Consider the following 12,056-nt stretch of genomic DNA (forward strand, 5'->3'; position numbering starts at 1 on the left):
TCAAATCAATTCAATTCAATTACACATTGTAAATAACATCGCAAAACCCTGGTTTTGCTAATAAATTCAAAGCTACGGCTTAAAATTAGGTGAAATGACCGAAATACCCTCCAGGCCAACGCCCCGGAATCGAATAATTTTCACATTTTCAGAACCCTCGTACTCTCACGAGTCTAACCATATAAAAATCTCCCAAATCGGAGGTCAAATGCTCACTCAAAACTCCATAATTTAGCCAATGAAGTTATACCCCAAATTATCCAATTTTTGATCCTAAATTCAAATTCCAATGATACATTTAACTATAAAATGATGAAATATAACTAGAAGGGATTAAGGAAACGTTACCCAATAGTCTTCTCTTCAAAACCCACTCATAATCGCCCTTACCCGAGCTCTCAATTGATTTTTGTAACTTATGAACTCAAACCCTCGAAATTTCTATTTCTGCCCAGGGATTTCTGCTTCTGCGGACAAGGGACCGCAGATGCGGTCCCGCTTATGCGGAACAAATGCCGCTTCTGTGGCTATTAACTAAAATCTAGGGGTTCCGCTTCTGCGGTCTTAAACCGCACCTGCGGTGGCCGCTTCTGCGAAATACTTACCGCTTCTGCGGTTTATCACCAATGACCCAGGGCCGCATCTGCGACTTATACCTCGCAGGTGCGTAACCGCTTCTGCGGTCAAACTTCTACACCTGCGGAAACTGAAGGGAGCCCAAATTCCGCTCCTGCGATGGGATGGCCACTTATGCGGCTCCGCTTCTGCGGTTCCCAAGCCGCAGAAGCGAAAATACCAGAAGAGAGAAAAACCAGCTGCTGCAACACTTCAAAAATTCTTCCGTTAACCACCCAAAATCATCCCGGGGCCCTCGGGACCTCAACCAAAAGCACCAATCACACCTAATACCTCATTCAAACGTGTACCAATCCTTAAACCACCTAAAACAACGCCGAAAACCCGAATTAATCAAATATTTAAGCCTAAGAATTTTAATTTCCAACAAAACACGCTTTCGATCAAAAACCTACCCGAACCTCGTCCGAATGACCTGAAATTTTGCGCACACATCCCAAATGACATGAAGGAACTACTACAACTTCCGGAATCCCATTCCGACCCTCGGATCAAAAACTCACTATCGGGCCGGAAGCTTCAAAAATACAAATTTCGGCATTTCAAGCTTAAATGAGCTACGGACGTCCAAAATACATTCCGAACGCGCTCCCAACCCCGAGATCACCTAACGGAACTGAAGGAACCATCGGATTTCCATTCCGAGGTCGTCTTCACACTGTTCCGACTTCGGACCATTTTTCAACACTTAAGCTCTCATTTAGGGACTAAGTGTCCCAAAGCACTCTGAATCCTAACACCGAACGTCCCGTCAAACCAAAATAGCAGAAATGAACTTAGGGGAAGCAGTTAAGGGGGGATCGAGGCGTAAATTTCAAAAACAACCGGCCGGGTCGTTACAAATGTGTGGAGTAATATGAGCAAGAATCTTGATGAAATGGCAATATTTGTATTTTCATAAGAAAGAGAGAATCTTTTATCAAATGTCTGTTTCTGTCACATGCCCCCATTCATTGTCTTTTTTCCTATTTATATGGAACATATCCCTAACAAACTCTAATAGTAAAAGTGCAGAGAATATTCACTAGAATATTTCCTTTATTATCCTATTCTGATAACTAGCCGTTACGGCCCTTTCTGCGGTGCTCGACCTCGACCATTGTTGACATCCCGACCACGAGCTTCGCTGTTTCCTGGTTGACCTCGAATGACTCTTTCCTCAATGCCACCTTGCCCTAAATATTCTGTGGCAAATTTTGACCTATACAGTTAGTCCCTCCGCTTAGTGAGGCCGCCTAAGACGACCTTGATGAGAAAATTCTTTTTGTATGGTAGAGAAGAGTGGACGAGTGGTTCGGGTAGTTAAGTCTAGGATGAGCTGGCAACGTGGCCTTTCGAGAGCCGCAACTTTTGGGATTACGTCGTTTCTACATTAAAGTGACATCATGACATCATTATGGTGCATTTTCCTGATGCTTTGCGTCATTTTCCATGCGTCTGTCGGTTGGGGCTGCCATTTCGATTCCAATGCTGGGTAATGATGGCATAATTTCTTGGTTTTGATGCCCAAATTTTTATAAATAGAGATGTGAGGGCATTCATTTGTTCTTTATGTATTTTTCACATCGAAACCTTGTGCCTTCTTCTCCTCACTCCATTTTTGTATGTCTTCTTTCCTGGTTCCAGTGATTCCTGTTGCTTTTAACCCTTCTTAATTTGAATATCCTTTCATTTGTCAGAAGTATGGCTAATATGTCCTCTGGTTCCGGTGAGGGAAATAACCCTGTCTCCTTGGCGGTGACTATTCCTCCTCTTACTAATGGCGTCGTTGTTGCCATTGAAGATGAGAACTTTCCTATGATGGAGGAAATAATTCCTCGTGGTGAGAAACTTAGGTCTGACCTCTCAAAGGCGCCTGAAGACAAACCCAAGGTCTCTGAGTCGGCGATGAAAGAGGCTGATCTAGCAGAGCTTAGGGCTAATTTCCACCGCCTTGGGTATTGCGCGTTCTATGCATACCCCTTCCAAGTTGGCTATGCTCATCCCCTTATCCCATTGGCAGAGGAATTCTACCGCTACTATGGCGTGTGCCCGGCTCAACTCGTCCCATATATCTACAAGCTCATCAGGATGCTTACAAAATTTACGGAGTAGGCCGGGGTCGACATCACACTCCAGCATCTGATGTATCTCTTCTCCCTTACTTCCTATAGGGGGACAATGTTGAACCTTCACCATCGAGGGGGCAAATGCCTGGTGGTAAAAAAGGACGACAAGGCAAACCGTCAGTTCTGGCACAATATTTTCTTTAACAGAACCGAAGATGTAGTGGCCAACACGGACGGCTTCCCCGAGACTTGGAATCATACTCTTAAGCGTCTAATCTTTCTTCGTTAAAACATTTGATCTGCCTATTTTAGTCGTAGTTTTTGAACTCTTGTTCCCTTCTTGTGCAGCCAAGACTATGCCCCCTCTTTTGGTCGGGGACATTTCTGATTGGGTTGGCCGGGTTCTGCCTCACATCGTGGGAATTCGTGAGTAGCTGGGCTTTTTTAAGAAGTTTGGGCCTGCTCCTTTCTTGACCCGTGAGTTTTTCTATATATATTTTTTTTTTGTTTTGGCCTCTTAGTCGTATACTTCTTATAGTTTACTTTTGATGATAGTGATAACCTTATTTTGATTCTTTTCCAGCCCGAGGATCTTCTAGGAGGCCGAGGCTCCCCCTCCTGCATTTCGTAAGAGGAAAGCTGCCTCCTCTTCGGCATCTATCCCCCCAACGACCACGGATAGGCCTACTCGTTCACCCGTCTCTGTTCCCTCCTCAACCGCGGCTAGGTCTGCTCGGTCTTCAGCCCTATCTACCGCTGCCTCAGCATCGGTTTCTTCTCTGCCTGTAGATATTTCGATAGCGGAGCTTCCGGCTTCCCTTTTGTTCCGTCTTGTGGACAAGGAGGAGGAATCATCGCCGAGCAACGGGAATTTGGTTCCCCGCAAGAAAAGGTCGTTGGATGTTGGTGACGGGGTCGCGCGGGCTATAGATTTTTTCATCCATGAGACGGCGACCATAATACTTAACGACGTCGAGTTGGCGTCTGAGGTTCCCATATCGGCGGAGGTCGTTGAGGGCGTATGTTTTTGTTACACCCCATGCTTTCGTACATGAAAGTGTGCCATAAATAAATTAATGGAAGCTCGAAAATGAGATGTTACATCCCGTATTTTCGTACGATAAAGTTCCGTCGTAAGTTAATCGACGTAAGTTCGGGAATCAGATTATAAGTATTATACTATTTCAAACAAGTAATGAGTAAATTCGTGAAGGTGAGAGGGTAAGCAAATCGAAGAAAATGAATTTCGTCGAAATTTGGCTTTTTGGGACAAAATACGATCTGAGCTATAATACCCGGTATTTATGGACTAGTGTCATACAAGGTACCACATGGCCATGATAGTAAGGAGTATAAGGTGTGTTAAAAGTGAGTAGTATTTTAAGTAGTTTGAGATAATTTCTAATTATGTAGGTAATTATTTAATTACCGGGTAACGGAACATTACCTAATTAATTAATAAAATCATAAGATAAGATTACCCAAAAAGGACGTGGCAGCAAGCCATATACTAAAAGAATGACTCTTAGTCATTTTTTAGATTAGGTGGAACCTAATTAATATCATTGACACTTCAAACTTTACATTCTAATAACATTTTCAACCACAAGATAGTGAAAACCAACGTATGTAAGACCATTGAAATACTCATTGAAATAGTAGCGGAGTAACCTTCCAAAAAGTTACCACAAGACCTCAGGTCAGAAATGTTTTGGTCACTGAATCTTGTCCAAAAATTTTCAGCCACTGGAAGCTTGTTGAAAGTGCCATCATTAATATCTTGGCACAAAAGTTGCCGCTGGAACAATGGCCAGAATAGTGGCCAGAAGATGATGAAAGGTAGCAGTGTTGCTGACTTGCTGGAATGTCAATAGAGATTGATAACTCGCTCGTAAGAATCATCATCCGAGAATATTATACGGATTTTCCCTACTCCATGTATGTTAAGGCTATCCCATCTTTCTTTTTGGCATGATCCAAATAATACAAATGAAACGAGCAAAATACGCAACATTCATAAATGACTCTATTCATAGAATTACTAGGGGTCTCTGTGTTCTTGATTCCCCATGTGACACATTATTATATCTTCTGTTCATGGGTCTCAAAATAATACGCAGTTGATAAAATTTATTCGAAAGGAATATTGAGATTATTAATATTTTCATGCATTTCATTCATCTATACATGTACATTGACCCATGACCAGATAGCGTTATATACGCGTATTTATATGTAAATATATGTATATTAGGAAAAGGTTATGGAGTTATATACGCACCACCACCACCAGCTGGTATACGTTGATGATTTTGCCCACATTGGCCGAGATGATATGATGGGATGCCCTCAGAGGCTTGATTATGTTATGAACACATGTACCTATGCACGACATGACATTCATACGCATATGCATGACACTATAATTATTTCATGAATTACAGAGTTATCCATACTTACAGGTTGAGTCATTTATTCTATATTTCTTCCATGTCAGTTATGTACTTATTTATGTGCCTTACATACTCGGTACATTATTCGTACTGGCGTCCATTTTGCCTGGGGATGCTGCATTTCATGCCCGCAGGTCCTGATAGACAGGTCGAGAGCTCTCCAAGTAGGCTATCAGCTCAGCGGAAGATGTTGGTGCGCTCCATTTGCTTCGGAGTTGCTTGTTGGGTTAGTATAATTTAGACGTGTATTGTTTGGCATGGCGGGACTCTGTCCCGACCTTTATGAAAATTATGTATTCTTAGAGGCTTGTAGACAGATGTCATGTACGTAAAAGATTGTATGGCCTTGTCGGCCTATGTTCAGTATACGAGGGGTTATTTTGGTCTTATAGGCCCGTATATCTTATGTATAAGTTGGTATCACATGATGTATTCTACTTATCTCACGGCAGCCTTCCGACTCAGTTATCTATGAAATTATGACATGAAAAGATATGTTATGATGGTACTCGGTTAAGTAAGGTACCGGGTGCTCGTCACGGCCTACCGGTTTGGGTCGTGACAGTTTTCCCTTCGCGGCGATAGGAGCCGAAGGGCCAACCGTGATGGCTTCTGATATTTCGCGGCAAAAGGGGTCGTCAACTTCGCAGCCAGCTAACGATGCTTCTTCGTCAGCCAAAGAGAGAGAGGCAAAGGCATTACCGAAGATGGCTATGAGACGGGTTCTGATCTCGATACTGCTAAGATGAGGATAATGGAGGAAGGATTTACCCAACTCGAGGTGAGACTAGAGGGGCCCACGTGGACCATTGCGATCCATATGGACCAAAATTTATTAAAGAATACAGAAAACGTGGTTCTTGCCCTCGGTCCCCTTTGCCGCGACGTAGAAGGTCAAACCTTCCAAGAGCTGGATGATGTTACTTTATCGAGGAGCATAGCCGGCCTCGCTCTTAGGGTATGTTTTTCGACGCCTCTCGTTTCTGTCCATTATGTTCAAAATTTAGGCTTCGTTTTTATGTTATCTGTTTTCTTTTTAGACCATGATCTTGGAAATTGACATCACCCGAGGAGAGGAGAGGCGTAAGGCTATTTTGTTGCAACAAAAATACCGTGAGTATCGTGGCAAGTACCGAGAAATTCGTAGGCGGTTTGGTGAGGGCAGCAATTTGCAGGCCCTTCGGGATGAACTGAAGGAGAAGGATGACGAGCTGGTGAGGGTCATCGAAAAGTGCAGAGTCCTTGAGGGGATGCTAAGAAATAAAGAGGAAGAACTCGAGGTTAGCAGGGCGGTGGAGGCTCAATATGGCGATCTCCAGACACAGGTGATCGAGCTGCGCAGGCACTTGGAGGAGTGTCGTCTGCAGATGGAGGTTCTTCACAGCAAAATTATCGAGAAGTAGAACGAGCTGGAAAGGGCAGAGTATGCTCGGTCGGCGGCTTCGAGGAAGGCAGAGGCCCTCAAGGTAGTGACCTGGAGTCTCTGTTCTAAGCGAGAGAGTGATTTAGAGAGGGCGAGACTTAAAAAGGAGCGACTTGATGAGAGGATTGGGGAGTTGGAGAGAGACAACTCCCTCCTTCAGGACCAGGTGGCTGCCTTAGAGGCTGAGAAGGCTCAAATGCTTGTGCAGCCGTTATCTTCTCATACTTCAAATTTCTCAAACGTTCTAAGGGGCCTGTACAAGGAATGGATTCACGCTGAGGCTCAGTTGGATGTGTTCCGAGATTTGCATGCGACGGGATCTGTTCCTGGGGTCGCCCTTGAAGATGCACGTGTTAAGGCCCGTGAAGCTCGAATCACTTGTGGGTAAGATCCTGCTACGCTAGAGGCCGGCGAGGATGAGGGAGACGAAGGCGTAGACTAACTTGAGAAAAATGCCTGGTGTGACGCTGCATACCCTGAGGGCGAAGACGGCGATGGCGAGGGTATTGAAGGTTAAGAGGGCAAGGTAGTTGAGGGCGAAGTCGGTGAGGCTGCTGCAAGCGATGAAGGCAGTGACCATTAATCTTCTTCTTTCTCGTTTTGTATACTTTTGTGTGTGGTCTGTAGCGTCTTCATGAGCCTTTGTAAAAATATTCTAAGTATGAAATGCTAACTCTGTTAGTTGCTTCTGATTCTCTTCCGGTGTTTCGTACTTGTATGTTTTTTTTTTGGTTTCATCGCTTGGTTGCCTTGATTTTTTAGCCGTAATCACTTAGTTTGGATAAGGTCGAATCAAAGCCTAATCTTGGTTATGGCCGAGGGCCAGTAGATGTTAGTTCATACAAGGTCGAACATAACGTATGTTTAACTATGGCCGAAGGCTAGTAAGTATTGGTCCGAGCAAGGTCGAACATAATTTATGTTTAACTATGGCCGAGGGCCAATAGATGTTGGCTCGAATGAGGTCGAACATAACATATGTTTAACTATAGGCGATGGCCAGTAAGTGTTGGCTCGAACGAGGTCGAACATAACATATGTTTAAATATGGCCGAAGGCCAGTAGGTGTTGGCTTGAACGAGGCCGAATATAACATATGTTTAACTATGGCCGAAGGCCAATAGGTGTTAGTTCGAATGAGGTCGAACGTATCCTACGTTTTAGAAAGATATGCTTCAAGGTGGGGTAGTTTGCCGATATCGTAAACTTTAAGCATTGTTGCCTTGGTTGTACATTTGGAGAAATAGAAATAAACTTCATGCATTGTTGCTTTGTTCATACACTTGGAGAAATTACAAATTTTCGAGCATTGGCTAATGTTCCAGTCCCAGTCCCAATCTATGAACTAGTCGTCCTTTGCCTCTGTCTTTGCGTACTTTGACTTGAAGTGTCCCCTTCGTCGCCTCGTTAAAAACCTCCTTGAGAAAACCCAATTGGGACAAATTTCAATGAACTAGTCGTCCTTCGTCCCAGTCTATGAACTAGCCGTCCTATGCCTCTCTAGATGTTAGTTCCGAAAATGCGGCTAAAATTAAACAGATCTAGTGGTGGATTGATAACAACATACATTAAATATTCCAAAAAGTATGAGCAATAATGGAGAAGTAACTAGCAATAAATAACAATAAATGGCATTTAAGTAAATAGAAAAAGTGGTTCACCCAATAAAGGATGAACTAGATGATTGTTCCTCCTGACATTGATGAGTGACAGACAAATCCTAGAATGTTTGAATTATTCTCGGATCTGATGGAAAAGTGTGGAATAATATGAGCAAAAATCTTGATGAAAAGGCAATGTTTGTATTTTTATAAGAAAGAGAGAATCTTTTATCAAAAGTCTGTTCTTGTCATATGAATGTCACATGCCCCCATTCATTGTCTTTTTTTCTATTTATATGGAACATATCTCTAACAAACCCTAATAATACAAGTGCAGAGAATATTCACTAGAATATTCTTTTATTATATATCCTATTCTAAAAACTAGTCGTTACAGCCCTTTCTGCGGTGCTCGACCTCGACCATTATTGACATCCCGACCACGAGCTTCACTGTTTTCTAGTCGATCTCGACTGACTCTTTCCTCAATGCCACCTCGCCCTAAATATTCTGTGGCAGATTTCGACGTATACACTAACTAACATGACAAAATTGATCATTTGTGTAAGTTTTAATGATGTCTTTTATTTTAAATTCACGTATTATGCTAATGTAATAATATTTTTCGGCATTTAGATGATTGTTGTATTATTATACATAAAATTTCTCTCATTAATTATATTTTATTGTTTCTTCATATAAAATGTTTAAATCATCACGCACATTATTAACGTGCAACGCACGTTCATAGATACTAGTTATATTAAATAATGAAAATAAATTATAGGTTCGGTTAAAAAAATTACTCCCTCCGGTCCACAATAAGTGACCAATTTGCTTTTTTAATTTGGTCCAAAATAAGTGTCCATTTATATAATCAAGAAAAAATTCAATATTTTTTACTTACCCTTATGTACATATTCCTAAAAAGTTTTCTTACTCCTCACATTAAATATTTAATTAAGGGCAGTTTAGTCATACTAGGTATTTTTGTATAGAATTTAGTATTTTTTTAATGGGCGTGCCCAAAGCAAATTGCTCACTTATTGTGGACCGGAGGGAGTAAATAAAAGGCCTTTAGAGTGGATATCCAGTGTTATTTCTACATTTTTCTGAGTTTTCATCTTCTTCTTTTTTCTTTTTAGTCTTTTTCATTTTTATTAACTACTACTCTGCTCTTTTTAGTCAATAAATTTTGGTATATTACTTTAATTTCTTAAATCTATTCAAGAGTTGAGGTTTTTTTAACCTTGAGATTCTTTTTACCTTTTCATTAAACAACCAATGTTCTGATTTGAGTGGGTTAGCCTTGTTAACAACCGAATTCTCTTTGTAGAAATGGATATAATCCAACCCTCACACAACCAATCAACTTCAATTCTATTTCTTTCAATTATCCTTAATCGTTGAGTCTTTTAGTCACATTATTTAGAGATTTCTTAACTTCTACCTTAGCCTAATGTTAAAAGATTAGAGAACATTACATTTTTTTTGTTTATTTATTTAGGTCGTTGAAGAGGAACCTTGGAGCAATGGTAAGTTGTCTCCTTGTGACATAGCTCACGAGTTCAAGCCGTAGAATCAGACTCTAGTGCTTGTATCTTGGTGGGCTACCTACATCACACTTTTTGGGCTGCGGCTCTTGCCGAACCGTACGTGAGCACAGGATACTTCGTACAACGGCCTTATTTATTCTAGGTCGTTGCACTAATAAATATTGATGCATTCTTAGTGTTTCTCAAAATGATTCTGAAAATAAATTCTTCATAAAGCCACTTCTCTTACCACATTACTCATTACCAAATACAATGCATTGGGTGGTAAGCATAACCGTGCAGTATAGTCATCTCATTGACTAAAATATCCACGCAAAAATTTGACTAAAAGCAAATATACTTTTCTGTCGTGGGAGTTCTCTCCGCGTAATTCCGTGTCTAACACAGTACATAATGTTCAACTTTCATTGAGAACCTACGAATATAAGTTTTGTTTTCATATGTTGTAAATGGTAGACCCTTGACAAAATGGAACATAGACATCTGCTTCCACTAATTGTGTTACAGCTTTCTTAAGTTCTTGTTATTCTCCACACACTTTATTCAATCAACTTCGTCCTAATTCCAAGTTAAGTTGGAATTATCAATATTTTTTTTCTGTCTACTTTGCTTTGCTTAATTATTACTCACTTTGTTTCAGTTTATGTGTCTTAGTTTTGATTAAATATGGAGTTTAAGAAAAAAGTAAAAAAGGCTTTCAAATTATGCAGTCTTAAAGATGTATAATGTACCCAAATGTTCTTGAATCATGTAATCTTTAAATGTAAAATTAAAGTTAAAGAATTACTAAATATAGAAAGAAATTCTTTTTTAAAAAGATTAAAACGGAAAGTAATAACAACAACAAAGAGGATAGTGTGTACACAGACTTTACCCGTATCTCATAGAGATAGAGAGGCCGTTTCCAAAGTGAAGCATAAGCACAACAATAATGAAAAGAAAACAGCCAGAAACAACAATAAGGAGCCATGGAAAAGAAGCACTGAAAACAGCAAGATAGTAAGATAACCAAAACGAAAGCAACCGCAAGCAATAATAGAAACCTAAGACTAAAAACAAGACGAGAGTATGTACTAATGCTACTAGGAAGACCAAGAAAACCCACTCGGCCACCTAACCTTCTACCCTAATCTTCGACCCCCACACCTTTCTATCAAAGATCATGTCTTCAGTAATCTGAAGCATCACCATGTCTTGCCTAATCACCTCACCTTAGTACTTTTTCGGCTTACCCCTGCCTCTCCTTATGTCCTCCAAGGTCAACCTCTCACACCTCCTCACTGATGCGTCGGTCTCTCCTTTTCACATGTCCGAACTATTTAAGTCTAGCTTCCCGCATCTTGTCCTCCACAGGGGCTACGCTAACCTTATCCCGAATAACTTCATTCCTAATTCTATCAATCCTAGTATGCCCACACATCCATCTCAACATTCTCATTTCAGCTACCTTCGTCTTCTAGACATGTGAGCTCTTAACTGGCCAACACTCAGCCCCATACAACATAGCCGGTCTAACCACCGCCCTGTAGAACTTACCATTAAGTTTTGGTGGCACCTTCTTGTCACACAAAATACCGGAAGCAAGCATCCTTTTCAACTACCCCGCCCTAATACTATGTGTGACATCCTCATCAATCTCTCCATCCTCCTAAATAACTGACCCTAGATACTTGAAACTTCCTCTCCTAGGGATGACTTGTGAATCCAACCTCACAACCCCGTCTGCTTCATGAGTCGCACCATTGAACTTGCACTCCAAGTATTTTGTCTTGGTCCTGCTCAACTTGAAACCTTTAGATTCCAATGTCTGTCTCCAAACCTCTAACCTCTCGTTAACACCACCTCGCATCTCGTCAATTAACATAATATTGTATGCAAATAATATGCACCACGACACCTCCCCTTAAATGTGGCGCGTCAATGCGTCAATTGTCAGTGCAAATAAAAACAGGTCTAAGTCCCCTCCCACTGTCCTCACTGGGTCTTAGCTCCTTTATACATATCCTTAATCGCCCTAATGTATGCAACATGTACCCCTAGCCTCCAAACACCTCTACAGAACCTCCTGCGGTACTTTATCATAAGCGTTTTCTAGATCGATGAATACCATATGAAAGTCCCTCTTCCTCTCCCTGTACTACTCCATCAATATCCTTACAAGGTGGATGGCTTCCGTAGTAGAATGCCCTAGCGTAAATCTGAACTGGTTCTCGGAGATAGACACACTCCTTCTCACCCTCAGCTCACCACCCTCTCCCAGACTTTCATAGTATGACTTAGCACCTTGATACCCCGATAGTTATTACAATTTTGAATATCACCCTTGTTCTTATATTATT

Source organism: Nicotiana attenuata, chromosome 6, assembly GCF_001879085.1.
Source record: "Nicotiana attenuata strain UT chromosome 6, NIATTr2, whole genome shotgun sequence".
NCBI classification, from domain to species: Eukaryota; Viridiplantae; Streptophyta; class Magnoliopsida; order Solanales; family Solanaceae; genus Nicotiana; species Nicotiana attenuata.